At 46.5% G+C, this 20056-nt stretch overlaps 1 pseudogene; it reads right to left on the reverse strand.

The window, feature by feature from the left end:
* Nucleotides 1–6564, reverse strand: part of LOC103608932 — a 38463-nt pseudogene extending 31899 nt beyond the window's left edge.
* Nucleotides 6565–20056: the final 13492 nt, after the last annotated feature.

A 20056-nucleotide genomic window follows, 5' to 3' on the forward strand; every position in this document is an offset into this window, starting at 1 on the left:
ATGGGACCATGTTGACTTTTTAGACCAAGACCCCCAAGTGTGTGATATTATTAACTAAAAGTCAAATTATAGGAATACATTTAGGGGAATCACTTTTTATTATACTTAACTATAAGCCATCAATCAAAATAGGCCTGTTTCATTTGCAATTAGGAGGATCTACCTGTACACATAAGATATACCAGGGACTTTAAAAAGTGTATTCCTTCGAGTGGATTGAAATCTTCTTTATAGTGGTGTTACTGGTTTTTTAACACAAATCTTTCTTCCTAGCTCAAACAATGCTGGGATATCAGAGCTTAAAAGGAGGTAGACTGGACCCAGGCAAGGCTGGAGGCCTCTTTCCCCAGGGTATTTTCAATGATTCTGAATAAGGGGAACCAGATCCAGGAGGCCCCCCTACCCCCACCCCGTTCAGAGCTCTTGGGAGCAGGGGAGGGGCCGTGATAGCAGGAGAGCAATAGCTCATTCCGACAGGCTTATAAAAATGATGTGATGGAGCCCAATGACTGCTACTTAACTTTTGCTCTAATTAATTTCATGGGCAGGCTGTCTTCAGGTTTACAAATGTTGCATTAGAGTCAGAAAGAGCATCAGAGCCAATGGGAAATTATGTCCACGATGCAAAAGGAAAAAAGACAAAAAGAATTGCCAAAGTCCACGAGGGTAAATCCACAAGTATTCACTGTGTCCCTACTGTGTGCAAGACACAGTGGCAGCACCATTCAGCACTTCATCTGACTTCGGAAGCTCACGCACTCCTGAGAGAGTATGAGCGCTGCAGGGGACCATGTTAGGGGCTCCATTCTTTGGCTCCTCTGCCACACCAGTCACTTGAGTCTAGCCCTTAGTGTGCTGCCACGTGCTTGGGAAGTTGCATCAGAGTTGTGCGGGTGGTTGAGGGATGGGGATGGGCAAAGAGCCTTGGCTGCTGGGGAAATCTGCTGGCAGATGCTGGGTCTTGGAGGGGACTCCCCATGGTACCTCCCTCCGTGTGATAGATCACTGCCATTCAGAATCTTCTGGTGGACCTTGGGAGTGAAAGCATGGCCCACAAGAAAGACAAGATGGGGAGAACCATCGAGAGGACTGAAGCCAAGAGCACATGATTCAGAAGGCTCACAAAACAACAAAGCACCTCAGACTTGGACATGGTCACCTGGTACAAGGTGAAGGACAGCTTCACCAGGCACGGCAGGCTCCTGCAGAACCTGTTCGACGGCTCCAGCTCATCATCTGGGTACAACCTGAGGGGAGGAAGAGACCCTGTCATGAGCTGCAAAAGACATGCCCACAGCCTTAGACAGGCGGACGTGCACTGCCTTGAGAAAAAACAATAGGTAAAAACCCCTTGATTTTTCCAAACTCTTCAGAGGGAGCAATTCTTCACTTTCCCCGAGCACTCAGCCACAAGGTTTTCCGTTTAACAGGCACTCCCTAGATGCATTTAAAAATATATATGTGATTTGCAAAAAAGCTCAATTGCTCACAATTTCTCTATTGAGTAAAGTATTTTCAAACAAGTAATCAAATTCAGAGAACCAATTGCTTTGCCTCCTACAGAGCCTAGCATTATACCTTTTAGCTTAATTTGCTAATCCAAGTGCAGCAATTTGGGCTGCCAGATTGAATGAGAAAAACGTGCTGTTGCCTAACTTGGGTTATCGATGATTCTTGACTTTTAAGGTGCAGGTTACTAGCTGGCAACATCTTGAAGGGAGCTTTTCTGCTGGATCTGCTGGTCTTTACGACTCGTGAACAGGAGTATATAACAAGTGGGGTACAATGGCGATGAAGGAGCCACTTGGACTTGCCAGCCCATTGTCTGCAAGGGAAGCTGCGCATTCCAGGCATCCTTCCCAGGCTGCGGTCCTTCTCAACTTCCTGTGTATTCCTCTCCCCACCCTCCGTGGGCCTATAACAACTGTGCATCGCCATCTCTGTGACCTCCCCAGACCCTGAGCACATCATTTTTTAAAACCTTTGATGACCAATCAATTACATTTGCATCAAAGGGCATTCTAAACTTTTTTTTAAGAAGTCATCATGAATTTTGATTCCAGACTCTTCCCATCTGGAATTTGCAATCACTTGGGATGGTCTGAGATTTATCCCTGCATGATCAATGAAGACTGCATTGATTTGTTTAGCAAGTCTACCAGCAGACAACAAAAGCTATTATGTTCTCGACCTTGAATGAGACTGCAGAGATACAAAGAGGAATCCAGCATGCTCTGTCCTCATGGGGCTCCCAGGCAGGGGAGGATCCAGGGCACAGGATCTGGGGCAGGGTCGCTTCTGAGGTGGTATGAATGTTCGGAGGAGGGTTATTGAGGTGAGGCTGCGTCAGGTCTTGAAGGACAAGTAGAAACTCATGCAGGCAGAGAAGCATGGACAAGAAAGGACAAGTGATATTGTGTGCAATTCAAAGAACATGGAGCTCAGGAAAGAGAGAGCCCATCAGGTCACAAAGGGCCTCATGAGCAGGCTGAGGGTTTGGATTTCATCCTGCAGGAGATATGATGGCCATTGAAAGGTTAAAAAAGGGGACAAGGGCAGGCCTGGGATGAGCTGAGCACAGCCAGTTGAGAGGAGGCTGAAGGCGGGAAAATTGTCTGATCATACAAGAAATAGTAACGGACTGACTTAGGGTAGGGGGCACACAGTGAGAATCCAGAGGCATTTCCAAAATAGATGCAGTGTCCCCTGCAAGTGACGGGTAAGGGAAAGAAAGATGCTGTTGACAGCTCCTGGGGTTCTACACTAGGAACTAGATGGCTGGTGAAGACTTCCTGTGAATAAGGACTTTGACCAGCAAAGACCATGCTGGGAGAACAGAGGAAGCCAGTTCCAGGGGAGAGGGGAGGCCTTGGACTTGAGCTTTGCAAGGTGAGAGTGGGGAGCTCCTAAGCAGGTAGAGATGCTGGCCTGCAGCTGGGACACAGCTGAGGAAGAGCTGAGAGAAAGTGGTGTCCGTAATCCAGGGCAGCTCAGAGAGCGGGGAAGGCGGTGGGAGCAGCTGGGGAGAAGCCAGCCAGAGGGACACCTGAAGGGATCGCAGCTTGGCCACTGTGGCCAGAGTGGTCCCCTTAAAAGTCTCTGCTGGATCAAATATGGGATAGCTGCATGGAAATGAAGCCTGAGGCTTACATTGCCCTTTCGGCCTGTCAAGGAGTTTGGTGGTGAAGAGCCTGGGTGGGGGACAGGCCCGAAAGGACTCCATCCTGCTGGGTCATAAAGGGGAGGGAAGAGAGGGGCTGGGAAACAGGAACTCCATAGAAAGTGGGACACTCAGAGGAGGGAGCCTGAGACCAGGAGAGAAGGGCTATGCCTCAGGGTGAGAACCCACTACTCCTGGGGGACAGGGAAGGGTCAGGATGGTGGATTTGGGGAAGAGAGGATGGGAATATTCCCCTTCCTCTGCGGCTTCTATTCTTTCTCAAACAGAAGAGTCTAGGTGGGTTGCTGAGACAGAGGATGGGGATGGAGGCAGAGGAGGGGCTCAAGTTTGGATTGACAGCGTCAGGAACAGCCAAGAAGGTGTCACCCAGCTCCCAGCAAAAGTGTGGCTGAGCAGTACTGAGACCTGAAGTCCACAGGGTGCCGGCAGACAGGTGGACATGGCCCTGGGCACCCATGGTGGATGGCATGTGGCCATCCACACCAGTCGTCAGGAACAGCCAAGAAGGTGTCACCCAGCTCCCAGCAAAAGTGTGGCTGAGCAGTACTGAGACCTGAAGTCCACAGGGTGCCAGCAGACAGGTGGACATGGCCCTGGGCACCCATGGTGGATGGCATGTGGCCATCCACACCAGTAGCAGCGCCAGGCAAAGAAATAAGGCCGCGGGATGATCTTGGGCAAGCCACGTGAGCTGTCTGGCCTCAGTTTCCTGTTATGTCAAATGGGGATAATATTACTTCCTCACAGGCTTATTGAGATGATTAAAGGTGTTAATCCATGTAAAACCACTCCGGGCCATTCCCAGCAGATGGTAAGTCCTTGAGAAGTGCTACTGCTGCCACCCTAATTGGAATGACCCCCTCCTACATCCGTCACAGTCCCCCGGCCGGCAGGAGTCTGTCCTTGTTTCTATCCCCCAGGGAATAGGACAGAGCTGGTCATGCCCCCAGGTGCACAGCCACGTCTGAAAGGACGGTGATTCTGGGACATGCCTGCTTAGAATTTCTCGCTGAGCATCCCTCCTCCCCTGTCCACTCCCATTAGGTGTTCGTGTGGGGCCTGCCTTACTCATCCCTCTTGGGGTGGGGGGTGGGGGGCTAGAGGGACACGTTTACAAAGTCACAGCTTCTGTTTGCTCACTTAAATTGCACAGAAAAAGGGGGCCCTGTCAACGTTCACCAGGGCTGCCTCCAACTTCTCTAAAAGCCAGATTTTGCAGTCGAGGAAAATTACTTCTGTACCTGCGTGGGCCACTGTTACTCGATTCAGAGTATAATTTCATGGCATTAGCAAAAGTGATTCCTTTTACAGCTCTATAAATGCCCTTGGCCCACAAAACACTGTCTTGACCTTCAGAGAGATTGAGCTTTCACAGGGTGCCCTTTTCACCTGGGCTCCTTCCAGTGCACGGAGCCTCAATGGGGCTGAGGGCAACTTGTTCCCACCTTGGGAAGTCTTCCATCTCCTCCTTGGGGGAGTCCAGGGTGATGCTGTGTGTTTCTGCACTGATCTTCCACAGCCATTTCTTTTTCCATTTCATCACGCGGTTGGGTGTCTTCCCGGAGTGGCTGTCAAGACCCCAGGGACCCTGTGCTACGTGGTGGCCCCTCTTGCCTCTCATCCCTGCTGACTGGGACTGCTTGTGGGGACTCTTGCAATGGGGAACCGCAGGATCTCAGAGTATTGTCTGTGGTGGCTTTTTTCCCTACAGAGACATTTTAAATCTTCATTATAGTAAGCAAAAAAAGGGGGGGGGCAGCAAATAAGGATCCAGAAAGAAGGAAGGGAAAAATCAGTGAGGTCTACTGTCCATTACAGGGAACCGATCAGACACAGTTCTTTCAATTTGTGTCTCAAGACACAAACTAGGATCACCAAGGGGGTCTCCCACTGTCATCCCAGAGATGTCCCCGGGAGCTCTGGACGTGAGGTCTACTGTCCATTACAGGGAACCGATCAGACACAGTTCTTTCAATTTGTGTCTCAAGACACGAACTAGGATCACCAAGGGGGTCTCCCACTGTCATCCCAGAGATGTCCCCGGGAGCTCTGGACGCAGGTGGCCGAGCCGGCAATTCCCTGCAGACTGCAGTCAGAACACGCAGGCGAGGCTGTGCAGCCTGGGGGTGGGGAGCAGCGAGGCCTTCAGCGGCCACTGCCAGGAGCTAATGCAAGGCATAAATCATCTGTCAGCTTACGAAGTGACTTTCAGAGTTGTCGGAATGGAATAATTAAAAGAAATTGATATCACAAGCGGAAGCCATCCCCGCTGTTGCCTGGCTTGCCCTACTGACGGTGCGCCGCGCACACATCACTCCGCCGGCGCACTCTCTGCTCAGGCACACAGGGCCCGGGTGACAGCGCCAGCATCACCTTCCCTGACACCCGGGAGCGCTGGGCTGTGGCGAGGATCCTCTGGGCTGTGCTTCCTGTGGGGAGAGGGAAAGAGCCTCCACTGGGGCGACTGGAGGTTATCGACTTTCCACCCCTGCGGTCGGTGAGAAGTGACATGAAACACCACTAAGACCATCCCCGTTCCGTTTTGTGAACTTGCCACATAGAGCCACAAAAATGAAACCCACCCAGTCCACCAAATAAGTATTGAGGAGCTGATGTGTGGGAGGCCCTGCTGGAAAGGGCTTCTCGGCACCCCACCGGCTCTGCCTGAAGTGGCAGCTGTGGATTCAGCAGATGGGCTCCAGGGTGGAACTGGGGGGCCCTGGTGTCTCTGCGTGTGTGGACCCAGCTCCCGCCCCTTCTGTAGGAGGAGAGGGTGACAGTGTGAGGGTTTGCGTTGTATAAGTAGCTAACGTTGATTGAGCCCTGAGTACGCACCATGCACCGGTGTGCTGTGTGAGGAGAAGGCCACTGTGTTAACTTAAGGTTTGCAGTACAAACAGCTAGCATTTATTGAGCTTTTCCTATGCATGGTGCACTAGTGTGGTTTTATGTCTTAACCCTTTAATCCTATAGCAATCCTCTCACTTACGTCCTCTTACTGTCCTCCTTCTGCAGACGGAGAAACTGAGTTCCAGAGAGGTTAACTTGCCCAGGATCACACCAGCTAGAGAGGGTGGAAGAGGGATCTGATCCCAGACAACCTTGCTGAGGAGGAGTTATTTGAGATGGTAGACGGGGAAGCCCCTGGAAGAGCAAGTTTGCTGAAGGAGAGGGATGAGTGTGTGGGGCAGGGGGACGGGTCACATGCCCGGAGAGTCACAGCACTCACCCTTGCCCTGGCACTTTCGGGCTGAGGGTCCTGAGCAAGTTACTAACCTCTCAATCACCACCTTTAACCAGGAGCAGGTATCAGGGTTGTTGAATTTATGCCTGGCACGCAGTAAACCCTTGATAAGCCTGAGCCATGGGATTATCGCTGTCATCTCGTTGTGAATAGCGCCTGTGTTCCCCAAGCCCAAAGGGACGGCCACATTCAGCATTCTCTGTCATGAGTTTTCAAGTGTGAGAAGCATTCTGAGGGGAGCAGGATCCACTCTGGCCTCTAAACTCTCCCTCTTCCCCAAAACAAAGACTCCACATCACATCAAGAAGGACTGGGGCTACAGGGTCCCACACTGAGACGTCCCTTCCCTACATAAGATCCATAATATGGCAGAAAGCTCAGCTAAGCACCATTGGGAAGTTCAGCAGTTTCTTATTTACGATTGGGTTTTATTTTGTTTTTACGTCCCTGAGTGAGCTTGTCAGAATATCTGCGCTAATTCAGTAACATTTTTCTTTTCTTTTGTAGGTTTTTTTTTTTTTTCCTGTTTCAGATATGGCAGAGCTGGCCACGTGTACCAGTTTCATCTGAATTCTCTGCTTTGGCCTCAACTTCAGCCTGATGAGTTGCCAGTCTCTCACCTTCTGAATCACACCAAAGAAAAATAAAACAGACATCCACTGGAAATTCACATTCGTTTTCGATTTACATTTTTGTAAATGTGTGTTACATCCCACCAGGGGTGTCTGTGTGTCTAAGGCGGGTGTGTTGGTGGGCCATGGGAATTACGGTCCATCTTAAAAATACAGAACATCAGGTACACTTTTTAGAGGGTTGCGGGTACACTACAGGCATTAACGTTGAATCACCTGACCTTCATTCCAGACGCTAGGAAAAGCAAGTTCGTCCAAAGAGGAAAGACTTTCGAATTTGTTTTGGCTCCTGTTTACCATTTATCAGGGTCCAGGGCTTAACTCCAGTGAATGCCTCCCTTAGGAAAGATTGGACACCCGACAGACCACATATTTATCTCTCGCTGGGTTGGTCAGTGCGTTCCAAAGCTCAAGCCATTATGGAAAACAGGCTTGGAAAAATGCATATTCCCCCCAATATCTCAGACTAACAAATTGCCCCTTCAGCAAATATCCCATTGTCCAGGCCATGCGGATCACCTCCATAATGCCCCCTTCACCAGCGCATATAAAGGGCTCCCCTATGCTTCCTATATATGGGCATGACCTCATCTTTACACAGTCCACTTGTTGTCAATGGACCCAGTCAAAAGCCAGAAGTGTCTGACGCCAGCGCTCCTCATTTGACCATCTGTTGATCAAAGTGACCACATGAACCCCGCTTTGCCACGGCCAGTAGCTCCGCAGCGGCCCCGCAGCCCCCTCCTCCTCTCGCACATCACCCCGCGTCCCTCCTGCGTCCCGCCTGCTCATCCTGAGGGCAGACGCGGAGCTGTTTGTCCAAGCGTCATATGCCAGCTGTAGGGAGACAGTCATAAATCCCTGCCCTGTTCTTTGGCAGTTTCAGACATTGTCGGGCCCAGACCCTCCTTTTCTTTCTTAAAGGTCACACAATCTAATTAGAACCATTGCTAACTGTATATTCTCATTGTCGGTAAGCCTTAAATAATAAAAATCAGACCAAATGAGACTAATCAAGGGAGATGGAAAATCGATGTCATATTTGTTCCAAGTAATTTCCTTTTAGAAGAGAAAAGGCTCTTAGGAGAGGTTTGTGAATTTAAAAGATGTTTAAAGTTGCATCTAGACGTTGGAACATCAAAGTCGACCCCAAACGGAATTTCGCTGGATGATCTCTCTCCTCGTTCCCGGAAAAGTCAGTGCTGTTTGGTATAAAGGGCTAAAACGGGGTGACAGCTTTCTTCGTGTCTGCTTTAAGTAGTTCTGGCTTTGCCAAAAATTTAAAAAAAAAAAAATTCTTGAAAAATGGATCTCTTAAGACAGAAGCAAAGAGTAATGACATATGGGATTATTTTCCCTTTCTCTTTTCCCCTCCTTCAATATTTTTTCTGAGTAACTACTTCCAACTAAAATGCACATATAAGCAAACCCCCTAAACAATGGGAATATGAGAGACCCAAATATGTGCACAGTGAAGAAGAGGACTGAAACGCTGCTTCAAATAAGTTATCCTTTTGCCTGAAATAGCCAAAAGAAATTGACTAACATCTCCAGATAACTTGTTTCCCACTTGGTTTTGCGTGTGTCTATGACAAAGCAGGTAATTTGTGCTGAGAAGACTAGTTGACCTGCTTTGATACAAAAAGACTAGTTGATCTGCTTCCTCCTGATTTCACTGGTTTTCCCAAATACTCCAAAAGGGAGCCCCTCCTTACTTGGGAAGGCATATCCTAGTGTCACTCTGATCACAAATAAACCAGCATCAAGCACCTATGATGATGGTGGGCCTCCTACACAACAGTTACTGACTATTTATTATCAGATATTCCCCAGAGGAATCCAAACAAACCTGGGCTGAAGTGCTGGCCTGGGCCTCTTGTTCTGCAAAGTCCGACCTACTGCATGCAGCTCTAATGGCACCTTTGGGCCTGGCACGCTCCCTGACGCTGAGCACGTCTCTCATTGGCACAGCAGGCTCCTAAGGCCAGGATCACCCTTGTTGCTACTCACACTTCAGTGGGCATCTCCTGCACGTAGGTTAGTTCCTGAGTCCTAATCAAACAGAAACTATCTGGAAAGCCGTTTTGGGCTTTAGTCGATCGTCTTTCGTTCCTGCCTCATTCCTCTCTTCTAGCTCCCCTTCCTCATCGTCCATCTCAAAGAGGCTGCAACTGCCATCCTGGATCCCATGAAAACACACCCACAGAATGAGACTGGAATGCGCCCCTCTCGCTCCTTGCCCACAGACCTCACCATGGGCAAAGCCTCTCTGGAGCCACATTTGATGTCTCCATCACCTGGGGCATGTCACTTTGTGTGTGAGCTTTCCTCCTTTCTGGCATGTATGACAACAGAAGCAATCACTGTTGGGACAGGTTTACTTTTCTCCCCCAGCTAGGGCTAAATGATATATTAGTATTGCTATTTCACGGCAGACCCCTGTGGATTTCTGTTTCCCTTTACTAGCAATCCACCTCATTAGCCATGGGATTTCCAACCCCAGTCCTTCCTGGCAGTGGGCACTCAGAGTTGCTGTTAATGGCACTGACGGCAGGCTGCCCCTGGTAGACAGGGGACCCTGCCACTCCGTCACAAAGGGCATGAGCTCAGCTCTTTGTTTCTAGGAGTCCTGATGCACTTACATGGCCAGCATGAGCTGCTGCCTATGTCCTTGCCACAGTCCTTATTGTGTGAAATGAAGGCATTTCTTAGAGATTGGGCTGATTTTAGGGGACCCTGCTACTGAGAAGAGCCTGCTGGCCCAACTGGCCCCCAAATCGGACTTCTAAAAGGCTATGCTCCAGGCAGCTGAGTTAACATGCCTCCCACTGCCCACAACTAGAAGGATGTATCACCCAAGGCTGCCACCATTTCCTGTCTTCTTCATTTCCTGTTGTGCTGACATTATCTGAACAGGTGTGAAATCCAAAATCTACCAGCCCTGGCTCTCCCGGATCAGGCTGTGGTCATTCAGAACAGGGGCTGGACTAACCTTTACCCATCTACTGAAGAAACTAGAACCCACTCATTGCACATTATTAACTCCCCCCCACCCAATCTTACAAAATGATTCATTTGGGCAAATTAACTAGTGCAAATAAAATTTGAAAAGGAAATGTATAAACCACTTAAAGCAGTACGCTGTTTTCAAGTGTGTTCAAGTCTGCTCAGCTAACAAGCTCTTCTTTTCTCTGTTTCAAGAAGATTCCCCAGAGAGACTTCACTGGGCAGTACTTTGGGAGGCCAGTTCTAATGGTTTCATGAACTTTAACGTACTAAAATGGAATATCTTTTCTTAAAAGCACCATAATTCAGTCTTGTCGCTAATTCAGACAGTGCGTCCCCCAATTAGGAAGGTTAAACCATATATCACACCCTGCCTATAAATTGCCAGATGAAACAGAGTCATCTTAGTTGTGGATAGCCAAGTGATGACATTATTTTCTTCAACTTGTTCAACTGGAGGACAGAGAAAATCCAGTTCAATTTAAAAGTAACAACTTTAGAAAAATATTTTATACTTCGTGACCAATAAAAAATGAAACACCTTTTTCCTTTAGCCACCTGGCCCTTTGGGGAAGTCATGTTTTCTGAAAAATCTCAAACTGAAAGGCAGAAATGCCATTTAAAATAAATAATGTACCATATTCAGAGAACCTGGGTCTAATCAAAAATAACACTTTTTGACCAGGGCTGTTTTTATTTTACAGATGGGGGGGCATCTTTTCTGCAACTTCAGTTTGGATTTGGAATTTCAACTCAAAGCACGATTCCAAATCAAAACTCTTTGTACGCATCAGACAAAAAGGCACTTCATTATACCACAGTTCTGAAGGGAGAAATCCACTTTCTTGTTGGCCCCTGGGGTGGCAGAGGGATCAGTTTAACGTCCCTGCTTCCAGACCACTGAGAGCAGGTCACCTCCAGGAGCCTATGGTGACAGCATCTCCCCTTTTACGAAGCTCCTACTTGCAGCTTCCTCACTGGGCAGGCGACTCATGCTAACGGCCAAGTCGCTAGGACTCCTGCAGGCTCTTTGCAGAGCAGCAATTCTCTTTTGCTTGACTTTGATTTTTCTCGATCCTGGCAATTGAAGACAAACGGAGAAAACCAGTCTCTCCTCCACCAGTCAAAGCACCGTTGCCATTTTGTTGGTTTCAGTGCTCGCCTTTTCTCCTAAAACTGAGGCTGACAAAGTAATACCTGAACTTCTGCTCCCAAGTTTTCCTTAGTTAAAAGGGACCTCATTAACACCCCGTACCCAACAGCCAATATCCCATGCTCTGATGTGGATGGGATCCTGTTCTAGACACTGCAAGGAGTCAATGGTCAGGTCGATGGGCATGGCTGACCCCTCCCTGGCCAAGATAGGATGCGCATTACAAGTGGGGTTTGCCAACCTCGCACAGCCACAATGCAGATGGGGGGCCTAGGGTTGGGGAGGTCTTGGTGGGCTTGCACAGTTTGAAAATTCAGATTCAAGCAGGTAACAAAATAACACTTCATCAACTTCCATCACCTGCATTACATGATTCCTCCAATATTAATTAATTTACCAAGTTGGCTTTAAGTCAATTCACTTTTTAAACATAGTTTTATCCTGAACAATAATATACTTGAAATCATACACTGGATGGCCTAGATATTTACCTCGCTAAAGTGCATTAAAATAATGTAGCCATTACATTAAGTGAAAAATTGATTCGCTGCATACCACCTAAAACCTTCCTGGGAACTACCTGGGATGCGTGCATCCTGACGAACTGAAGGATGGTCTTGGCTAAACAGAGTAGCCAAGGCTCAGACCCAGGAAGTAATGTAGCCTGTCTGGAGGACTGTGGGTTTAGCCAAAGCAGAGAATCTGAGCTGTCAAGAGCTCAAAGCATCTCATCCTCGTCTAAGAGTTACATGAGGGGATGGTTCGTCCAGGGAGAAAACCATGTTCTCATCACACTCGAGAGCTCTGCCTTTGTGCTCCGAGTTAGGAGAATCAGTCGCAGTTTCTGCCACCTCCCTCCGCTGATCGACCCACATTTATAGCTCACTAGTGCACCACGTTCCGCATACCGGAACATTCCCAGTCGTGTTGCAGGCTCTTCCTCTTGGTGAAATTCAAAAATAGGAGAAAGAAAGAAAAAGGGGGAAGCCTGTATCAAAGGATGTAGCAAGCAACAAGAAGGTGGCAGGGCCTTTGGAAACGACATGCATCCAGGATTGAAAAAAAACAGGGGGAAAAAAAGCCAACTTAACCGTTTTGTGGTGACCGATTGGGACTTTTTCTCATCTTTACTTCACAGTGCTCCCACACTTTGCTCAGGGACAGCTCCAACAACTCAGCACCCTTGTGTGTGCACAAAAACAAATTTTAAAAAAAATGGTCTTAGCCTAGGTAAGATTTTTGTGGGTTCTGTCGGTAAAAAGTCACTATCAGTTTTTGCACCAAAATGAATATCAATCACTCATGTAATAACACAGGTCTAGTTGGCTGCCCAGAAGGAATCCTTTTCCTCTTTTCTTTCCAAAGAGCATGAACCTCCAGAGCATAAAGACCAAGTTTAATTCAACGAATTGAAGTCAGAGCACCCAAACAACCATGGAAACTTTGTGTGGCAATGGGTACTTAGAACCAGCTGAAGACTGGCTGTGCTGGGCAGGGTCTCAGGGTGAGAAGTTGTTGAGTCTGAGGGGACACAGTTAGATCAGTGGCATATCTGAATTCTGGAATATTTGTCTGCACTACAGGAATGGTTGGTGCAATTCCCTTGAAATTGATTCTCTCTTCTGCCTTTGGCACAGCATTAAAATGCAGTGTGAGGTCCAGCTCCAGAGAAGTGCTTTCATCAATTAAAGAGAACATCCCAGGGTTGCTAGATGATCAGGTTAGTATCAGATGAGGAATTTGTCCCTGGAAGGGGCTGTCAGGCAAGCTGGTTAAGTAGATAGACATTTAAAGAAGGATGAAAGCCTAAGGCTGGGGTAGGGGTGGGGGTTGCATAGGAAGGTTCCCCAGGCCCTGTGTCACCAGCAGGGTTGGATTTATCTGCAGATTCTGCATGGAACTTGGCCACCTCCTCTTTGACTCTGAGCCTTACTTGGTTCCTCACCGCCTTGGGTTAATGCCACTTACCCAAAGGTCCTTTGCCTGTGCCCTTCCTCTGTATTTACAAGTCAGTATCCCCAAGGTCTCATGGCCCTATATAACCAGAGGCCTGCAAGGAGATGACCATAAATGAGTCCCAAACTCCCATTCCCTGAGGTGACTCATGCCCAAGCCATCTTGGCCTTCCCTTTGGGATAAACAGCAGATGCTGATTGACAGAGCCAGGTAATCCACAGAGCTCAAGAATCTTCCCTCTGAGCACCTCACCGTGATGTGCAGAAACCTACTCCTGTGGCCACAGCACTAAGCCCCGGAGCTCTGGACCTGTCTATGGGAGACGAGAGATGTGTCCTCACGTATTTCCTTGACAAACTAAGAGAGCAAGTGAGAGCCTGACCCAAGATGTCATTCAGAGGCAAGAGCAAAAATAAATACATTTCCCCTTTTCCTTCATTCATAAAAGGAAGCCAGTTACAGCTCCACTCGGGCAGAACTCAAGGATCCTCCCTCCCTAAACAGGCCAGGATCTCGGTAATTAGTGGCCTGTCTGGAGTTTCACAAACTCCATGGAAGTGTCCTTGGCAGAGAGTTGGAACATCCCCAAAGCCCAGAGGCTGCTGCCTGGAGGACGTGTGCCCTTGGTTTGACATTTAGTTCAAAGACAAAGCCTTTGATGTCACACCCCCTTTTCCCTTTGTTTTTGGTCCCTGGATTTGGATTTTCCCCTGAGAGAATGGAGATCTCCCAAGTTCTACTGGGGCTTTTCTTGATGGCTTTTCAAAGACTAGTCTGGCAAAACAATCAAATGCAGCACGTGAACTGTGACTGGATCCTGATTCTAATAATAATAATAATAGTAGTTGCAATTTACAACTTTGAAACAACTGGGGACATTGGAATGTAGACCGGGTATCAGATGATATTAGGGAATTAGAGTTCATTTTCTCAGGGTGTACTAATAAAGATGTGGTGCTGTGGTTGTGTAAGAAATGGCTTGATGTCTGAACCTTTCTTTTCCAAGATTTTGCAAAAATACTTACGCCCATGCTCGCACACACACAAATATAGATAAGCAAAGACAGCAAAATAAACAGCTCTTACTCTAGGAGTAGATATGTGTGTGATCACTGTACTATTCTTTCAATGTCTCTGTGTGTTTGAGCTGTCCCCGGCCCATGCCTGCACTGTGCTGGTGGACATTCTTGGGTGCCTACCCAACTGATACCCTTATACTGTGCAGTACAAGCCAAAACTGTGTGCTGGTCAGCAATGGCAGACAAGTAACTTCTCTAGATACACACACATGCCAACCTACAACAGAGGAAAGCATGGAAAAGATTTGCATTCCCTTCATCTGCTGCGTCCCCCCAGCTTGGCCTCACCAACCAGTGTCATTTTTCAGGTGTCTCCTTAGTCATAACCTAGAGGGTACCAGTCACCCAGAAGAGTAGCATTTGGCTGTTCAGCCAAAGAGATCGAATTATGCTCTTCCCCAAGAACCTCAGGGGGTTTAACCAAGAAGCCACGAGAGAATCTTCTGTGTTGATAAGGACTGAGCATAAGAAACTGAGCAGCTACAAGAGCAACTGTGTGGCCAAGAGCGGTGGTTGCCTTTCTCTCATTCTCAGTGCTCTCATCTGCAAAGTCACCATGTCCTCCCTGAAGACGCCTGTCCTTCTCTTTCACGATCTGTTTATTTTATAAAGGAAGACTTGTTGGCCATCAGGAGAATGAGGTCCTAAGACGTATTGCACTGAAGGACCCTGGTATCTCTGCCCATAGAGATGCAGTACAATAAACCAGTAATACAAACGTCACCATTACAGTAAAAGCAAGTTTATCCAACAGGCAATCACTCAGAAGTTTCAGGCCAATGAGGACTAATATTCTGAATGATGACCTGAGGCTTTGGAACCTCCAAAGAATGACTCCATTATGCCAAGTGGAGTTTAATGTGCAGCTGAGATGAAGTTCATGTGTAGGACACAGTGGACGATCAGACACAAAAGCCAGCTCTCGGGGTCTGGAGATGGGTCCAGTGTCTCCTAGACTAGCTAATGGTACTGGGCTGGACTCTTATTTCTCTGTCTTCATCTATCATGTGGAAATCTTAAGTCTTATCAACCCAAGGTGGGGGGTGGGGGTAGGGAGACAAATCAAAAAATCTTTTGAGGTCCCTTCCACTTTTCAGACTCGTGGACTCTCCAGCCTTCAAAACGCTAGATTAATCCACTTTGCTCTGCATTATTCTAATGCGACTGCTCTTTGAAATACACTAACTAGTAGGGCATGCTCTATTACAATGAACGAACACTGGATTCATTGAGGTATCATCTCTAGGCTATTAGCTAGTTTGTAAAGCATTTTTTTCTATTGCGCCTCCTGATTTCCTCCATATTTAGAGCCCTTCCACATCAAAAGCTACTCCAAAAAGCACAGCCTGCATCATGCGTGACATATGGAGGATTGATTTACATTTTTCCACCTTTGGTAAACACATCTTTGAAAAAGGCCTTTTAAGATGACTGTTGGCTTTGGCAGTACCTTTTTGAGGGTATGAAGACAGTCAGTCTGGGAAAATAGAACAGCCTTGAAAGAGGAACTCTCCCATACCGAAAGGAGGGTCTTCATAGCAGCTGCCAGCACAGAGTAGGCAATCAGGCATCCAGTGGCCGGAGAATGAACTTCATGGGCTTTAGCAGGAAGTGGCTTCTGTACAACATGAAGTATCCAAAGGCTACCAGGTAACCAGCCCCCAAGACATTGATCCCAAGAAAAACCAGGCAAAGCACAGACCAGAAATGATACCAAAAAACAGCAACTTTCACCAGGTCCAAATAGGACCTGGAAGATCGAAAAGGCAAGTAAAAAGCAAAGAGGATGCCACTTGACAGAGCAGCACAAACATCTTTCCCACAGGTCACCTTGAAATACAAAGAAACATATAAAACAGAAGAGACGAAAGAGATACAGTGAGCTGCAGACCCTGCGAGGCACGTAATAACACCACTGACGGGAAGCTCCATGAGGGCAGCATACCTTGTGCAGTCAGGTTTATCGAGGTATAACTTGCATATAGTAAAACTCCCCCTTTTTAGGTGTGCAGTTATTTGAGTTTTGACAAGTGCATACAGTCCTGTAATCACCACCACAATCAAGATACAGAATATTTCCATCATTCCCAAAGTTTCCTGTGCCTCTTTGTAACCAATCCCCCTCCACAACCTCCAGGTAACAATTGATCTGTTTTCTGTGGCAATAGTTTTGCTTTTTCCGAAATATTATATAAATGGCATCATACAGTGTGTCCACCTTTTCGGTCTGGTGTAATGCTTTTGAGAGTCAACCATATTACTGCACATGTCAGTGGTTCATTGCTGAGTAATATTTCATTGTATGGATGCACCACAAGGTATCCATTCACTAGTTAATGGACTTTGGGGTTGTCTCCAGTTTTTGAGGATTATGAGTAAAGCTGCCATAAACATTCACATATAGGTTTTGTGCGGAACTAAGTTTCCATTTTATTTGGGTAAATACATAGCAGCAGAATGGCTGGGTCACATGGTAAGTGTACATTTAACGTTTTAAAAAACTGTCAAGCTGTTTTCTGGAGTGGCTCCACCATCTGCATTCCCACCAGCAACGGATGAAAGTTCCTGTTGCATTTTGTTCAGCACATGGCATTATCAAGTAGTTTTATTTTAATCTTAACTATTCTAATGAGTATAGTGATATCTCATTTTAATTTGCATTTTCCTGCAGACTAATGATGTTGAGCATCTTTTGAAAATGTGCTTATTATCTTATTATCTTTTTTGATTGTCTGTTTAAATCCTTTGCCCACTTTTAAAAAGTAGATTTTTTAAGAAATTGAGTCAAAAAAGTTTTTATATATTCTGGATACAAGTCCTTTACCAGATACGTGTTTGCAAATATTTTTCCCAGTGTATGGCTTATCTTTTCATGATTTTAATGGTGTCTTTTGAAGAGCAGAAGTTTTTTCTGTTGTTGTTTGATGAAATTCAAATTATCAAATTTTTCCTATTATGATTCATATTTTTTGTGTCCTATTTAAGAAATCTTTCTCCAACCCAAGGTCACAAAGAGTTTTTCCTGTTTTTTATAGAAATTTTGTAGTTTGGGGTTTTACATTTAGGTCTACAATTCATTTCAGGTTATTTTTGTATATTGTGTGAGGTCTGGATCAGGGTTTCTTGTGTTTTGGGGTTCTTGTGTGGGTGGGTGAGTGGAGGGAAATATGGACATCCAACTTTTCCAGCAGAAGTTGTTGAAAAGACTCTCCTTTCTGAACTGTCTTCTCCATTGATCTAGTGTCTGTTCTTTCAGCGATACCATGCAAAATCTTGATTGTTGAACTTTATAGTAAGTCTTGAAATCAGGTGGTATTAGTCCTCCAGCTCTATTCTTCTTTTTCAAAATTGTTTTGGATATTCTAGGTCCTTTGATTTTCTGTATAATTTTGTTAATTTTTAAAACAACAACAAATAGCCTGCTGGGATAAAGGCAGGGATATCTGTTGAATTCCTAGTGCATTGAATACTGCCTGGCACCTAACAGGTACTCAGCCAATGTTTTTGAATGCATGAATGAGTGGCTAGCACATGGCAGGGACCAAATCAATATATGTGAGGTTACTTCAAAAAGTTTGTGAAGGGCTGGCCCAGTGGCGCACTGCTACAGTGCGCCGTTTGGGAAGCGCGGTGGCGCTCCCGCCGAGGGTTTGGATCCCACATACAGACCGGCCGCTCACTGGCTGAGCAAGGTGCGGGAGCAACACTGAGGGTTGCGATCCCGTTGCCGGTCACGAAAAAAGACAAAAAAGGGGGAAAAAAAAAAAAAGTTTGTGAAAAAGTAGAATTGAAAGATAATACAAATCATTCCATGAACTTTCTGAAATACCCTTGTACTAGGTGACTAGGAGGGGAGTCACTGAGAAAGTCACAGAACATGGTACAACTACTTTGGGAAACTATTTGGCAGCTTCTCAAAACACTAGGTGTACATTTACCCCATGGCCCAGCAATTCCACTCCTAGGTATTTATCCAGAGAAGCAAAAACATATGTCCACAAAAACTCTGTGCAGAAATGATTGTGGAAGCTTTATTCATGTTATTTCAAAACTAGAAATAACACACATATACATCAACTTGTAAATGGATAATCAAAATGGGATATATTCGTGGAATGGAATACTATTCAATGATCAAAAGGCACGATCTACTGAAACACACCACAGAGTGGATGGATCTCAGAAACATTATGGTGAGTGAAAGAAGCCAGACACAAAAATGTACGTGCCATGTGAGTCCATTTAGATGAAATTCTGGAGTAGGTGAAACTAACCTACGATGGGAGAATTCAGATTAGTGGTTCCCTAGGGGAAGAACTGACCAGGAAGTGGCATGAGAAAAATGTCTGGGACGATGAGAATGTTCTGTGCCTTGATATGCTTCCAACAAGAGTGATTTGTTGTAATTAAGATCTGAACTTTTCATGTATATACATTATACCGAAGACTACCCACCCACGAGAGTGCCTAAGACCAAGATCCCAGTTCTCACTGGCAGAAGATAAAATTGGGAGCAGCCTGAGCTAAGTGAGATTTTCTGGCTTCAGCTCTCTGCTGATCTCCATGTCATCCCTACCTGCATCCTCACCGATACTCTGTTCTCATCCACAGACACTTGCCACTGCAGGGAGACCATGAGGAGAAGCAGGAAGTCAACTGTAAAGACACAGGCAGGGGTTGTGGTTCTTGGCAATGGCCACCCTGACCCATGGTCTTGGGCATCCAAACATCAGCCTTATGCAGTGTCCACAACATGAGGAGCCACCATGCGGCAGTGCTCCCTGGGACCAGTGAGGCGGCATGCTCAGGGAGCCCCCTTCATCTTCTCACATGGCTTGGGATCCTCCCTGGTCATCACCTCCTCGATGGGGGATGTAGTGCAAGGACACTGTGTGGGCTTCCAGAAGGTCACAAAGTGTGCTGTGCCTCCTCCAGCCTCCTCACCCAGCTCACAGTGGGAAAGCAGAGCCATGGGAGAGAGCTCCTTGTTCTGGGGGGAGCCTGAATGCAGTTCTGGATTCTAAGGTGGGTGCTCTCTTTACCCCTTCAACTCTTGAAGACCGTGGTTGTGCAAAATGCCAACTCTACCAAGCAGAGACTTTGCCATCTTCTCGTTGCTGTGTCTCCATGCTCAGGGCAGTGCTCAGGCACTTAGTTTCGGCCCACCAGCATTTGATGAATAAGTGAAGGAATGAAGGAATAAAAAATGGATTTTGTATGCAACAGAATTCAAGGAAAGAGAAAGAAGTGGAGGAAGGGGGTGAAATCATTAGACTGTTTCCGCCATTCCCAGCTACATCTTCCCGTACAGAACTCAGTCTATGTTCAAGAAGATGAATGTTGTCTACACAAACTAAGAAGGACAAACCCCTAAAAGAACACAGAGTGCTCACTTTTGGATGGGTGAGCCTGAGCTTCCAAAATCCAAATTTCAGAAGGCCTTTATTTGAGACAACGTTTAGAAACCTTATTTGCAAATCAGCCGTCCACTTTTTATTTAGTATCTTACTAAATCTCTGGATTTTAAATCATGTATTGAAAGTCTTACCCCGTTCACTCCATCAGAATAATGCTTATGAATTAAAATTCTCTCTGATGCAAGCATTTTTTAATTAGATGGAGACCTTGGAACCTGGTAACTATATTTCTTCGCTGGGTGCCGTCTGCGTGATTACAGGAAGATGAAATGGAGAGATATCAAGAGGAAGATTGGCAAAGAAGGAAGGCTAAAATGGCATTTGGCCTGTCCCAAGTACTCAATCGCCTGCCCAATCTGAAGTTCCCGAAGTGAAGAGGCCCTCAGAT

This window comes from Galeopterus variegatus, unplaced genomic scaffold (assembly GCF_000696425.1).
Source record: "Galeopterus variegatus unplaced genomic scaffold, G_variegatus-3.0.2 Scaffold157, whole genome shotgun sequence".
NCBI classification, from domain to species: Eukaryota; Metazoa; Chordata; class Mammalia; order Dermoptera; family Cynocephalidae; genus Galeopterus; species Galeopterus variegatus.